The sequence below is a fragment of the Vicia villosa genome, linkage group LG3 (assembly GCF_029867415.1).
Source record: "Vicia villosa cultivar HV-30 ecotype Madison, WI linkage group LG3, Vvil1.0, whole genome shotgun sequence".
In the NCBI taxonomy this organism is placed as follows: Eukaryota; Viridiplantae; Streptophyta; class Magnoliopsida; order Fabales; family Fabaceae; genus Vicia; species Vicia villosa.
The window spans coordinates 89,324,139-89,339,970 of record NC_081182.1 but is presented as its reverse complement, the minus strand read 5'-3'; the positions used below and the strand labels follow the sequence as shown (position 1 = coordinate 89,339,970).

Below are 15,832 nucleotides of genomic sequence, written 5' to 3'. Positions count from 1 at the left end.
ATTTTTATCCCATCACTATCCCAAATGACCGCTTTAATATCTTCAAGAGAGAAAGGCTCTTCTAACAAAGCACAATCAACACTATTCAAACTAGGAAAAGAGATTCCCTCTAAAGAAGGTTTTCTATAACAAGCTTCATGAAACCATTTTTGAAAATGATTAAAAACTTCAAATTTCACCTCCTCCACTTTTTCCACCCAACCATCTCCCACTTTGAGACCTAACGAACTATTCTTTTTTCATTGATTTATCAAAGAATTTAGAATTAGAGTCCCTTTCCACTAACCATCTTGGCCTAGACTTTTGGCTAAGCATACTCTCCTTATCTTTAATTATTTTTTTTGAATAATCAAGGAACTATATTAAAAAGGAGAACTAAGGGTTCTTCAACTCGATTATACAAAGAGCGGGATAACCCGGCAAAAAAGAAAGATTACACACCAATTAGAGTTACGAGAGAAATAAAAAAGGATCCTTACTAAACTCGTAGAAAGAATAATTGGAGTGTGTAATTTTCCCACAATTAAACCACTTTCAAACCAAAAGCTTAATGTTCCAAACGGTATTGTTCAAGCTCCAAGCCTCATACCGAAAACAAAAATTCATTCCTCACTAACTAAATCGCCCAAGAAGTGGCAAGTCAAACTACTCCTAACTTAGTATCTTTAACCTTATGAAATCGAAAAAAGGAGTGTTAATCCATAAAATGAAATAAACACTCTTCTGCCATCCTATCCAATTTACCTACCCAACAATCAATCTCACTCCATATCTTCCTAACCACCAAACAATTAAAAAAGGAATGATCTCGATTTTCCAAATCAATCCCACAAAATGTACAAGTTAAATTTTCATAAGAGAAGAAAATACCTCTATTTACCAAGAGATTCTTAGTTAGAAGTCTATTGCGAAAAAGCCTCCAACCAAAAGCCTTAATTTTATAAGGCACATCCATTTTCCACAAAAGCCCAAAAGCACCATCACATTTGTTATGCGGACCAAAGGAATTAGCGATCTACCATAAAAATCGTAACACGAAGAAACCGAAAAATCATCATCGGAAGAAAAATTCCATTCTACCTTAAATTTTCCTTCCACGTGCCTACTAAATCCTTCCAAGCGCATCCGAAAAGAGTTATAGCTAACCAAAAATTCCAGAATTTCCAAAAACACCGGTCTAATACCAAAATCACCCCATTGCCACAAACCCTCTTTCCAACCCCCCATTACCGCCACCGACACCCTCTCAAGCTAGATGCCGAAAATAAATCCGGATATTCCTCCTTTAAAACAATACCTTCGAACCATCTTGATTCCCAAAAAGGGGTATTAAAACTGTTAGGCACCACTTAATTACAACAATCCACTATAGGATCAAGAAAAGAATCCTTTCCTATTTTTAAAATATCTCTCCACCAAAATGAAAGAGAAGAAGAAAGATTTACATCACCACCACCAAAAACTTGTGACGATGAATCTCCATAATGAGCTTTTAAAATATAAAACCAAAGAGAATTTTTACCTTACAAAATCCGCCATCTCCATTTGTTTAGAAGGGCTAAATTGAACTTAGCAATGTTTTTCACCTCCAATCCCCTTTTCTCAAATGGTAATTTGACATCCTTCCAACACACCAAATGGATCTTCCTTCTATGCTCCACCCCCCCTCCACCCCTACACAAAAATTTACTTTGAATCCTCGTAATCTTTTTCACCACTTTCGCCGGTATTTTATAATAAGACATAGTGAAGATTGCTGAGGAGCTCAAAATAGACTTCAAAAGCCTGATCCTACCTCCCAAGTTAAGAAATCGATTAGTCCACCCTTCCAAACGATTCTTCATCTTTGATAAAAGAGGGATCCATGTCAATTCCTTCCTTGGATTGAAGCCTACAGGAATGCCAAGAAAATAGAAATTTCTCTCTTCCACCTTGCAAGAAAGAAAATAAGAAGCGGCCTCCAAAAAATTATTAAAGTGTTAATTCCAATCAATTTGCTGTTATTGTAATTAATACCAAGACCCGATACAAGTTCAAACGCCCGAAGCACCACTTTTATAGCCCTTGTTTCCAAGAACCTTCACCCACTATTAAAGTGTCATCTGCAAATTGAAGAATATTCGCCCAACAAAGACCCATTAAAAGCAAGTCTCCCAAACTCCCCAACTTCGATAGATTTCCTCACTAGCCCCGTTAGACCTTCCGCCACTATCACATAAAGAAAAGGTGATAACGGGTCTCCTTGTCTTAGACCTCTAGAAACTCCAAACTCTTTGGTTGGACTACCATTTACAATAACCGACATATTTCAATTAAAAATCAATAACTCCAACCACCACCGCCATTTGGTTCCGAAGCCCATCCTCCTTAACATGTACCTCAAAAAAATCCAACTCACTTTATCGTAAGCCTTTTCAAAATCAACTTTAAAAAGAGAGCAACTTGTACCTTTTTCCTCACATCATCCACTACCTCATTGGCAACTAACACCTCATCCAATGATTACGTTCCTGGAACGAACGCGCTTTGACAAGGAGAAATTAAAGAATGCAACACTCTTTTCAATCTACCCGCCAAAGGCTTAGCCACCGCTTTGTACATACATCCATCTAGCAAATAGGCCTATAGTCATCCAAGGTTATCGTATTTTGTGACTTGAGAATCAATGCTAAGAAGGAAGAAGTAATAGCCTTGGAAAGAGCATTAACATTAAAGAAATAATTGAAGAAACTAATGAAATCATATCTAAGGAAATACCAACATTTCTTAATGAAAAGAAAAGAATACCCATCCGGGCCCGGACTTCTCTCTCCCCCACAACCATAAATCGCCTCTTTTATCTCTCCTTCAAGAAAATATTTCTCAAGGTCCATCTCTTCCTCCTCACTTAGAGTTTTAAAGTCCACTCCCTCCAACAAAGGACGTAACTCTTCCGGTTCCACAAATTTATTCCTAAATTGATTCCACACCTCCTCCCTCACCCCTTCCACTGAGTCCACCAAGCCACCCATCGTACAAATGAGTCCTATATGATTATGTCTTCTTTGTTGTTTCATCACCTTATGAAAAAAACAACTATTTGAGTCTCCCTCTTTAATCCATCCTAATCTAGATTTTCGAAGAAGCATGATCTCTTTAATCTTCAAACACCTTCAAAATTGACTAGTAGCTTCCTTTCTTATATCTAGAACCCCCTCCTCCAACTCCAAATCAATCTTCCCAAACACTTCCAAATTCCACCATCTAACCGTGCCTTTTAGAAGTTTAAGTTTTTCTTTCAAGATAAAATCTCCCCTTCTTTCCACCTTCAAATTATTCCATTATTTTTTCCACAAAAGGAATGAAAGAATCAAAAGAGAACCACTCATTGTTAAACTTGAAATGTTTGGGACCCCAATTTGAATTATCTGCCACTAGCCAAATCGGGAAATGATCCAAAATATCCCTAGAGCCAATACATTGACCAACGACTCCCCATCGATTAATAACATTATTCGAAAGAAGAAACCAATCAATTCTATTCATTGATTTTCCATCTCCACGATACCAAGTAAATATTTTTCCTTTACACGGGACATCAACCAAAGAACTCTTGTTAATGTATTCCGCAAAAAGATCCGCTTCATTGTGATTTATCATATCCACCCTCCCTTTCCTTTCTCTACTATTTTTAATAGCATTGAAGTCTCCACCTAAAATACAATCTCCATCCATGAAGGGTTCCTTCAAAAGTAACAAATCCCTCAACAAAGTCTTCTTCATGCTAAAGTCACACGACGAATATATATTCACAACATAATAAATAACTTTCTTCTAACAAACTTTAATCCCCAAAAATCCCTCCCCTTTAAAGCTATTCAAAACCTCCATCTTGTCGACCTTCCACAAAATCAAAATACCCCCGCCCTTCCCATTGAATTTGAATAAGAGAAATCTATGTCGATTGAACTCTAGAAGCTCTTTGCTATTTCCTCTTTCATGTTGGAAATTTTAGTCTCTTGCACCATAAAAATATATGCTTTCCCCTTCTTATTTTTTTTAATAAGCAATTGATTGAATATAAAAATCGCACTAGGGATGCAACCCTTACACAAAGACACTAAAAAGTGTTTGTACAAGATAACAGAAGTTTAAACCAATCATAGTAATTAGATCTAAACTTAGTGTATCCATAAGACAACCATCTCCAAGATAGAAAAATGATATTGGAGCAAACCACATCATAGCAAAAAGAAGACCCCTAAAAAATAATTGCATTCCTCATAAACCAAATACTCCAAATTATGGCTATCCAAATAATGTTGAACTTCACCCTATGATTAGCATTCTTCACTTTTTCTTGAATTAAACCAAAATTCAAGAATTCTTCCCCATTGAGCTCATCCATATCACCCACCCAACAATACAAATTTTTGTAAATCTCTTTCACCACGCTATAATTAAAAAACAGATGAGAGAAATTCTCCGAATGATTGTCGCAAAAAACACAATCCAAATTATCCAAACTAGAAACTCCTCTTTTCATCAAAAGATCTTTGGATGGCAATCTTTCAATGAAAAATCTCCAAGCAAAAAATTTCAACTTATGAGGAATTCTAATATCCAACATAACCTTTAGCAAATAAATTAAATTTGGTGCCCAAGAAAAGGATTTAGAAACATTAACAATATTGGAAATGCTAGCTACCGAAAACTCATTTTTCGTATTTGCTCTCGACACATAAGCAATCGGTCTCATTTTCAATTAAACTCACCTTTTCCAACTCAGCTTGCAACCGAATCCAGCTGGGGGACACCACCACAGCTGCTGCTACTGGTTGTGTGTCAAGACCGCGGCTGAACTGCTGCTCCAACTCCCACTCATGCTCTCTATTAGTCCAAACCAACACATCTGCAACTGCACAGTTTTTAATGGTTGATATATCAAACAATTCCGGAAATAGCTCACGAAGAGTTTGATCACCCAACCATAAACTATGCCAAAAAATAATATTCTTACGGTTTTTGCAACAACATTTGAAACAACTGGTAAAACCGCTCACTACAAAATCATCTATCAAATCGTTATTAACGATATCCCTCAACCAAATAGAATCATCCCTTCTTTTCATTTCTCCTCTAGGAACTTGCATCTTTAATTTAGGACAATGGTACCTCAACAGTAGAAATCTACTCCAAATGGCTTTATCCTCCTTCAAAATTCTCCACTTCCACTTTAAAAGAAGAGCCTTGTTCACCTCCCCTATATCCCTCACTCCTAAATCACCCTTCTCTATTGGTTTACAAACCTTCTCCCACTTTACCAAATGAATACATTTCTATCCAACTTTCCCACTCCATAAAAAGTCACTTTGAAGCCTTCTTATCTCTTTTATAACCTTTAAAGGAGATTTGTAAAAAGATAAAGTAAACTTTGGAATTGCATTTAAAACCGCATTTATAAGAGTAACTCTTCCTCCCATAGATATGTTCCTTCCCTTCCAACATGGAAGTCTACCCCTTATTTTGTTTACCACCTCCAACCATACTTTCTTCTTTCTAGGACTCTCCCCCACCATAGTTCCTAAAAATTTGAAAGGAATCCCACCTTTCTTGCAAGTAAGGAATGCCGTTGCCGAGTTGAAGAACCAATCCCCTACTTTCACACCAAGGATGTTACTTTTGGAGAAATTAATTTCCCCTTCTTAATTAAATTGCTAATTCTTCTCCTCTTAATTATATTAGCTCCCCCTATAACATTCATAGAACCTATGATCATTTCAACACTTTTTTTAACTCCCTCATTCTATCAATTTTGTCTCCTTCATACACCAAGTTGTTGATCCTACCACCTTCAATGCTCTGCCCCTCCACTGCCACCACTCCCAAGGCCTTGATTGCCAACCAAAGTTTGTCTCCAAAGTTACAGTCAAACAATTCCCATTTCCTTCTATTATTTCTGCATATCGTCGTCTCTTCACTATGATCACCATAACAAACAGCAGCACTGCCACTGTTTAAGCTACCACCTTCCATACTTGTGTTATAACAGCCCCTGAACTCTTTTCTACCCCCTGCACCATTTTAGATTTAATAGATTTCGCCCCTGCCCCTTTCCTTTTTCCCTTTTTGTAACATACCCCCATCTCCGTTAATTTTTTAAACTTTATGTTTTTTAACTTTCTGGATACCCCCAATTGCTAAAGTGCAGGAGACCTCTGTTTGATCCTGAGTATCAGAAAGAAAAAGCTGTTGCCTTACCCCAGAATCGCCCTCGACTATCCCTGAAAACCCAGAATTATCAATAACTAACTTTCTCACTATATCCTTCCATGAACCGTCCTCACCAGTGTGCTCCTTTTCCTGATAAACTTCCTTATCATTTATCTTGCCTAAAGCCATATCGAAAGGTCCTAGTGAGAAACTCATATCCAAACAATTATGAGATAACAAAACATTCCTCTTAGCCCCTGAATTATCACTTAAAGATTCAGATAAAAGTTTTCTATCAAATTTCGGAACATCTTCATGGTTAACTTTGTTTTCATCTTTCAGGCCCTTTAAGTTAGAAACTTCAATATCCCCTAAAGCAGAAAACTGTTCTATGGTGTCCACCAAAAATTCAGACCAAAATCCATCGTAAATACGAATCCACATCACCCTGCTGTCATCTACCATAGATTCATCCCATTTCTTAATTTCATGATACATATTTCTCCACCAAATTTGACCCTCCCCGATTAAGTCTTCGATAAACCCCTCTTCCACCTACTCCAGCAAACACAAATTTCTGCCCATTGGAGTAACTCTGATAACGAACACTCCTTCCATAGAAAGGCATCTTATTGGATACATCTAAATCTAAAGCATTAAGCTCATCAATAGCTCGTTCCACCTCCAAATTTACTAAGCCAAATATCTCTTTGTTCCAAACTCTCAACCTTCCTTTAAGAAACTTGAGTTTTTTTCTTAAAAGAGAAAATATCATTCCCAGAAACATCACAAGAACTCCAAACATTCTTCATTAAAGGAAAGAAGCCTATATGTTGAATCCAACAATTTAAGAACTTGAAAGGTTTGGGACCCCAATTGGAGTAGCTCCCTTTGATCCAAATAGGACAATGATCGAAAAAATCTCTCTTTCCCACCATCTGTCCATCAATCTCCTAATTAACAATCAAATCCTCCGATACCAAAAATCTATCCAATCTACTCATCACCTTGCCACTAAGATTAAACCACGTTAATTTCCTCCTATTTAAAGGAAGATCAGTCAACTCCAACTTTTCAATAAAATCATAAAACTCCTTTAACTCACGCCCATGAACATTCATAGCCACCCTCTTTTTTCTTTAACCTTTTTAACCGTATTAAATTCACCTCAATACACCATTTCCTACCTAGAACTTTTGGTTTACTTTCCCAAAAGCTCCTTCCAAAGCTCCCTTTTCAATCCCCACTCACAAGAGTAAACATTCACCAAGAAGTAGGCCTCCTCTTTCCACCTTACTTTTATCCCGACAAAACATTTATCCAAAAAACTAAAAAAAGACCAAACAAACCTTTTTTTCACATAATAAGCATATCCCCCAATTTTTCATAAGCTCCTTTAAAAGACCACTCAACATCATTATTCCCCCACAAAGAAGCTACAAGCTTTTCATCTACCTTTTCAAATTAATTTTCTTGCAAAATACACACATCAAAGTCCTCCTTTCTAATCAAAAGTGCAAGGCGCTTTTTTTTATTAGACTACCACACCCTCCAATATTATAAGAAAGAATATTCATCATAAAATAGTTTGATGAACTCCCTTCTTGCTACTTGAATCTTGGTCTCGTCTCTTCAAAAGTTTAATAGCTTCCACATGGTAATTAACATCCTCACCTCCTACTACTCCAAAATCCATCGCCTTGTCCCATAATTTAGAAGTCACACCTTCCAAAATATATTATTTCCTTGAATAATATTTCCATCGGATAACTTTTTTTTAATACTTTATGTATTTTTTATTTAGGCTACAACTTTTAAAATTAAAACCTTAAGTCTTCTCTTTACGATGAAAAAACAGAGATGTAAAATATAAAAAGAAGATATGGATCTGAAAAAAAAATTTAATATTAATAGGTTTGACACTTTTTTATGTGTAAAAAGGCTTGGCAATTAATGTAATATTATAATAGTAGTAACATGATACTTCTAGCAAGTTGCATGTAAAAGTGCAACGGAACCATAATGCAAAAAGAAATAAACTTCCTCGTACCAAATTTGACCAACCATGAATGTTGGAAATGAGTACACATGTTAAAGTGGAACCCATCAATAAATGGAGCTCTAACTCTATCATAAGTAGCTAGCTCTAAATGTTCTTAATAATTCAACTACTACTGTTCCTTATTTTTTCTTGTGTGGGTACAAAATACATTGTTGTAGTGAGAAACCAAAATAAGGAGAAAAAAAAAGGAAAGCTTTTTATATATTCTTAGCTCCCTTTGTATGCTGCAGAACTTGAAGTACAGTAACCCCTACACCTTAATGCCGTATTCTCTTGTTGCTAGCTACTGTAGATTGGCGAAATTTTTTAAACAATTTTCATATGTAAGAAAAATAAAAGATATGATAAAGTGGTGTAGAAGAGAAGAATAGAAAGCACAAAATAATAAAAAATAATAAAGTTTTTGTGGGAGAAAAAGGTTATGTGTTGAATTACATAAAGCTAAAAACTATTACAAAATATATTGAGTCAAGCAATAAGCTTGCTTGTTGGAGTGGAGTACCAAGAAATATGCTTTGGAAGTTTTAAAGAAGTTTCATACAACACTTGACTGAAAGATCTCCATTCTAAGAAAATATTTCATTTCACCCAACTCATCTCAGATTCATTCTCCATATCTTGCTTGAATTGACTTAGGGAATTGGATTCATTCCCTATAACCAATAGATCATCAACATACAATGACAGTATTAGTTGCAGTTCATTCTTTGACCACTTCACATACAAAGTAGCCTCATTTTCACTTCTTTTAAAACCTTTTTGCAAAAAAATAGCCATTAATTCGGCTATACCATGCTCTTGGTGCTTGTTTTAAGCCATAGAGGGCTTTGTGAAGCTTGTAAACTTTATTTTCACTTCCTGCAACCATAAAACCTTCAGGTTGGTCAACATAAATGTCTTCATCAAGCAATTCATTTTAAAAAGCTGATTAAACATCAAATGATAAATTTTCCATCCCAATTTTGCTGCTAAGGCAACCAACAACCTAATTGTTTCATGTCTTGCAACAGGTGCGAAAGTGTTTGAAAAATCAACACCGTGTTGTTGAAAATAACCTTTTACCACCAATCTGGCCTTAAGCTTATTTATAGAACCATCATGATTGAGTTTGGTTCTATAAACCCACTTAACACCAATAATCTTTTGATTTTTTTGTTTGTCTACAAGATTCCATGTTTTATTTTTCTCTATCATCTTCATCTCCTCCTGCATGGTAGCTTTTCGTCCCTCTGTATTAGCAGCTTCAACATATCAGGTAGCCTCTAATGTAGCTATATTGCCAGTGGCATAAATATCATCCAAGGTTCTAGTACCTCGGGTTGGAAAATCAACATCACTATCATAATTTTCTCCTTCATCTTCTGAATTTTGATCCTCCAAACTATCTTCGGTAGATAATATCTTATTTCAACCTTCAGCTTGACTTTTCTTCCAATTCCATTTAGAGAACTCATCAAATTTCACATCTCTGCTAACCAGAATTTTTTGGTCTCCAAATTATAAATTCGATACGCTTTGTACCCAAAAAATATACCGATCACAGACTTTGTTTCCAATTTATCTCTTTTCACATTTTGGAACTTGGACGTAGCAGACACACCCAAACATCTTTAAATGTTGAACATACGACTTTCTTTTATACCATGCTTTGGTAGGAAATAAATTCAGCAAGTACACTGAGGTGTTGACAGCCTCACCTCAAAAGGTTTTAGGAATATCTTTCTCAAAAAGCAGACATCGAGCCATCTCCATGAATGTCCTGTTCTTCCTTTCACTCACTCCATTTTGTTGAGGAGTGTAAGGAATAGTAAATTCATGTTGGATTCCATCTTTCTCACAAAAATTTTTAAATTCTGCTGCTGTATACTCAGTACCATTAACAGATTTGAGCTTTTTAATTTGACAATCACCCTCTTTTTCAACCATAAGTTTTAAACTGTGAAATGCAGCAAACACAAATGACTTATGTCTTATAAAAAATACCCCACTCATCCTTGTAAAATCATTAATAAATAGCAGAAAATACTTGTTTTCGAATTTAGAGATGTCATTGGCATCGGACCATACACATCAGTGTGTATGAGCTATAACTTTTTAGAAGCCCTCCATGTTGACGCAACAGGGAATCATAATACATTTTGTTTACCAAATTGACATACATCACACATGCCAACAACATCATCAATGAGTGGTAAATTTTCAACCAAATCATGAGAACTCATTTGTTTTAAGGTTGAGTAACTAAAGTGACCCAACCTTTTATGCCACAAGGAGGAATCACGAACAGTACTTGAAAATGCATGCATGGTTGTATGCTTCCATTATACTGGAAAACTTTTACCTCTTATTTCAACTGTCATTAACTTGGATCAAGAAGGATCTAGAATAATGCATCTCATGTCTTTAAAATGCAATGAATAGTTCTTTTCCATCAGTTGTCCCACACTTAGAAGACTTTGATTTATTTCAGGTACAAATAAAACATCTAAAATGTATTTGATATTCGATGGAGTTTCAACAGTTACAACACCCACTAGTGTAGAAAGTACTTTTTACATCGGGCGAAAAGTACTTTTTACATCGGGTCTGGGCCCGATGTAAAGCCAGGCGATGTAATAAGTCAGAGACATTTTACATCGGGCCAAGGCCCGATGTGAAAAATTAACATACCACGTCGGTTGAATTCGGATGTTTGATGTGAAAAATAATGTAATTTTTTATAAGAAAATATATACGCCACATTTTACATCGGTTATCCTGTCTGCCCGATGTAATAGATACTTTTTACATCGGTTTTCCCTTTTGCCCGATGTAATAGATAAGTTTTTACATCGGTTTTCCGTTTTGCCCGATGTAATATGTTTTATTTTTTTAAGCGTATAATAGTTGTTTTTCCTATTTTAACCTATAATTTTTTTTACATAATTTTCCATATAAGTTTCAAATACCACAAAGACCAATGTTAGGTCGCTATTTTTCACATTTTTCCCACAGCACACAGACCACATTTAGGTCACTATTTTCATATTTTTCTAACTAATGAAGAATATAATTTCATTGCACCAAATAGTTATATATATATATATATATATATATATATATATATATATATATATATATATATATATATATATATATATTTCAAAATTTACAAAAGTATTAATCTAGGATACACAAGTGTACAAAATTATAAGAAAGTTTACACACGGTGGACTACTACAAAATAACAAAACAACAAATATCCAACCATTTAAGTCCTTTAGCGCACTTGAAATACCAAATGAATCCACGGGAAGATGAGTTGAAGCTTTTGAAGACAACACCAAAATTACATTTGCTGAGAATAAATAGTAACACTAATTAACAACAATTCGTGACTAATTTCCAGAAACGAAAGCAGTAATAAAAAACGCATACCTCAATAATAAACCGGTGATAACCTCCTCGCTGTAGGTAAGTCATTTCACTCTTGCTCTCAATATTTTTGTCTATTATTATGAACTTAGTTCCCTGTAGAACAAAAATCACCAGAAAACAAAATAGAGTAAGCTATGTTGAGCTATCATTGTATAAAAGAAACGAATAAATTCCAAAAAAAAACTAAAAAAAATTGATTCTCGAAAATGAGATATCTAACATAATATGGGAGAGAAAATTGCGGTACTCGAAAATGAGATATCTAACATAATCTGGGAGAGAAAATTGACGAGATCTTGCTAAATAAAGGACTAAATAATAATTGTTGACAAAAACATTACCGCCGAGAGTGATTAGTACAAGTGCCATGTTGACTAAGTTTCTTGCTCCTTCTGAAGCACTTACTCTTTTGTAATACACTTGAAATAGCTTAAGCTATTTGTAGATTCTAATTATATGCAACTGCAAAACAATCTTAATTAATAAGAGTTTAATGTTATGGTACACTTTTTTTAGAAGTATAGTTTAATGTGACACTTACAAACTGAAATCCAGTATAATGCAAAATTTGCACCAATTAGAAACTTCTCTCCAACTGGTAGCGGACTCAAATATGGAAGTGTAGGTTCTAAGCCAAACTCCAAACCTATAATTTATAAAATAGTTACACATTAAATATGTCATAAACATGTCACATGAGCCATATATATATATATATATATATATATATATATATATATATATATATATATATATATATATATATATATATATATATATATATATATATATATATATATATATATATATATATATATATATATATATAGTATAAACAAAATAAGTATGATTAGTCAAAACAGATTAATAATTGACTTAAACGTATATAGAACATAAATAGAATTAGCTAATTTTTATTAATAGTGGTAAACTCGATCGTACTGATTAGGCCGTGATGGCCAGAAAGTCATTGTTACCACTGTCAACATGAGAATCTCTGAAAATGATGAAAGCTTATGGTTGTTGAACAGAAACAGGAACAACTAAGCTTATTATTACACAAAAACAAATTACTAAAGAAGTAGCCATTGCAAAAAGTGTTATTATTTGTATGACATTCTAACTTTGATGGGTTTGTATGGAACATGAAAATTGTGAGGGTTTATATAATTTTGAATTGACACTTAGTAAATAAGGCACAGACATTAATGTGTTGTTCTACCACATCCAAAATGATTTAAAGCAAACCGCCGAATGAACATGAATGAAGTGAAAACATTCATTTAACTTCAAGTACATGTAATATTTGGCTGCCAATTAGCCAGAATCTAACTAATCAAGTTCAATTTCACAATAAAATTAAGATTTATAAAAAAAAAGGGGGGATTAACTTGTGCTAAACTATTATTATAAATGAAATGCGCAAATTACTAGGCAAAACAACAGGGTTTCGCTTAGCATAGCATTGATTTCATACAAGAAGTAATATGTACACTTCTTTAATAAAAATTTCCTGCATAATCAAGTGAAGTAGTTATGCACTTAAACCTTCCAGTTTGCAACAGACACTTGAACAATTGCTCTCTAAGGGATACCAGATCTAAGGAATACCAAATCCAAATACAATGACTTCCTGCTATCTTATATAAAAAACTTTGCCAATGAATCATGTATCCTATATCTTTTGCAACTTATAAGGAAAATATTTCAAGTAAAACAGCACAGACTCCAGGTATAAACCATAAAGGTTATTGCAAACATACTGCACAACCAGCTCGTGAAGCTATGCACTGATATGAGGTTCCATCATGCTAGTTTCGACCCACATACCCTTACTAATCCTACGTAGGTTCTGGATTTAGACTCCTAACAATAAAAAAGTATAAATCCGGTCAAACACCCAAACCGCTCATAATCGCACAATCTCTCCACGATTCACTCACGAAAAACTTCGCGCAGAGTAACTATACAAAATCACAGCGACCCAAACGCGCATACCAGAATCGCACAAAAGTGGAATCAGCAAGCATACCTGTGTTCTTCAATCTTTATCTTGATTTTGTTGCATTTGATTTTTGTTTTCCGATTCCTGTAACTGTAATGATGAAATGGGGGTTAGGGTTCCTGTTGGGTTAAGGATTTTGTGCTTGCTTTTTTCTTCTGATTTGAGTGAATAATGATGAAACCGAGAGAGAGATAACAGGAAAAAAATCAGAAATAGAAAATTATGGACGGAGATGAAGTGGCCGCAGATGGGGACGGAGATGAAGTCGCCGCAGATGGGGATGGAGATGAGTTGCTCGTGCAATGAGTATGGTAAAGAATATTAGGGTTTTGTGGAAAAATGTCTATTTTTTTACTTTGGTTGGGCTCGAAGTCCGATATAACGGCCACGTTATATGTTTTTTTACATCGGTTGGAAAATTGGACCGATATAATGGTCTTTTATAAAAAAATCCTTTTATTTACAAAACTGCCACCGTGTTTTTATTTTTCCCTAAATCAAATATTTTTCATATCATTGGAAATAAATGTCTGATGTAAAATCTTTTGACAAATATTTTTTACATCATATATTTTTATACCTGATGTAAAAACCTTTTCTCAAATGTCATATTTTTAGTAGTGACCTTTTCCTTTGACATCAACATGTTCTCCATTGCCTATAGTAACTTTAGAGTAGAAGGACTTATCAAGTTCCTTAAAAATACCAACATTATGAGTCATGTGATTGGTGAACCCACTATGTATTAGCCATGTTTCTTTGCTACTATTGACTCAATAGCAAGAAGCCATGAATAATTGATCCTCTTGTTGGTGGTGTTCAACAACCTGCTTGTTTGCTTTGTTTTTGCAAATCTTCTCCACATTACCAAGTTGATTGCATGCTCTACATTTAACTCCTGGCCTGCACCAACAATACTTCTCTAAATGAGTTTCTTTTTTGCAATGTTGATAAATTGGAAACTTCTTTTTCCAACTCTCTCCTTTGTTGCTGAATTCCTCCCTTTTTCCTTTTCCTTTCTTCTCACCAAAAGACTTTTTCCCAAAACCTTTGTAGCTTTGGTTTTTGCCTTTGATGCTAGCCACAAAAGCACCTTCAACATTTTCTTCCATCTTTAAAGATCTTCTCTGCTCAGTAGCATGCAAAGCATTAAAAAGCTCTGCAAGTGTGATTTGAGAAAAGTCTTTAGTTTCTTCGAGAGAGGATATTTTTGCTTCCAATCTCTCTTAAAGACACATACATTTTTTTTCCACTACTCTTTGATCATTGAGTTCCTCTCCGAGTAATCTGATTTGTGAAACAACTTTCAAAATTCTATCAGAAAATTCTCTAACAGTTTCGGTTTCTTTCAGTTTTAGTGCTTCAAAATCTCTTCTCAAGTTCAACACTTGCATCTTCTTTGTTCTTTCGCAACATTGAAACTCCTCCTTCAGCTTGCCCCAAGATTCTTTTGCAGTCTCAAGATTCAAGATCTTGATAAATATATCATCATTTAGTGCTGCATGTATTATGGCTAGTACTCTTCCTTCTTTCACCACTTCCTCATTTTGATTTTTTATTTAAGCTACTGTTAGGTTATTTGAAAGAGGTTGTGGGTTGCTTCCATTTTCCACAACATCTCATAAACTTTGAACTCTCAAATAAGATTTCATTTTGGCAGTCCACAAATGATAGTTTTCTCCTACAAACTTAAGAGGTGGAGGTAAAGAACTACTATTGGAAGCCATTTATGGTGTTTAAAGGCTTTTTTGTAAATTTTTACTAGTTGGTTTTATTTCCTCACAGACCCGTTAAGATCAATGAAGCTCTAGATATCATGTAAGAAAAATAGAAGAGATAGTAAAGTGGTGTAGAATTGAAGAATAGAAAGTACAAAATAATAAAGTTTTTGTTGGAGAGAAAAGTTATGTGTTGAATTACATAGAGCTGAAAACTATTACAAAATATATAGAGCCAAGCAATAAGCTTGCTTGTTGGAGTGGAGATAAAATTCAAAAGAAATATACTCTAAATAGTAGAAATCACTAATTTTGGTCTAGTTTTACTAGCTTAACACACAAGAATCTAATCGTTATAGTAGCAACAACAAGTAAAGTAACACAACAGGTAAAGTAAAGTAACAACAACAAGCAAAGTAACAACAAGTAAAGTAGTTG

At 34.6% G+C, this 15,832-nt stretch overlaps 1 long non-coding RNA gene and 1 pseudogene across 1 annotated transcript; both read right to left on the bottom strand.

Moving 5' to 3' along the window:
• Nucleotides 1-6,679: 6,679 nt before the first annotated feature.
• On the bottom strand, nucleotides 6,680-15,328 carry LOC131658503 (uncharacterized; annotated as a pseudogene).
• LOC131656308 (uncharacterized) lies at nucleotides 11,349-14,025 on the bottom strand. Its single transcript, XR_009300057.1, has 5 exons — nucleotides 13,704-14,025; nucleotides 12,213-12,317; nucleotides 12,013-12,133; nucleotides 11,672-11,764; nucleotides 11,349-11,591 (listed from the first exon to the last, which is right to left on the bottom strand). It is a non-coding gene; the product is annotated as an uncharacterized LOC131656308 (long non-coding RNA).
• Nucleotides 15,329-15,832: the final 504 nt, after the last annotated feature.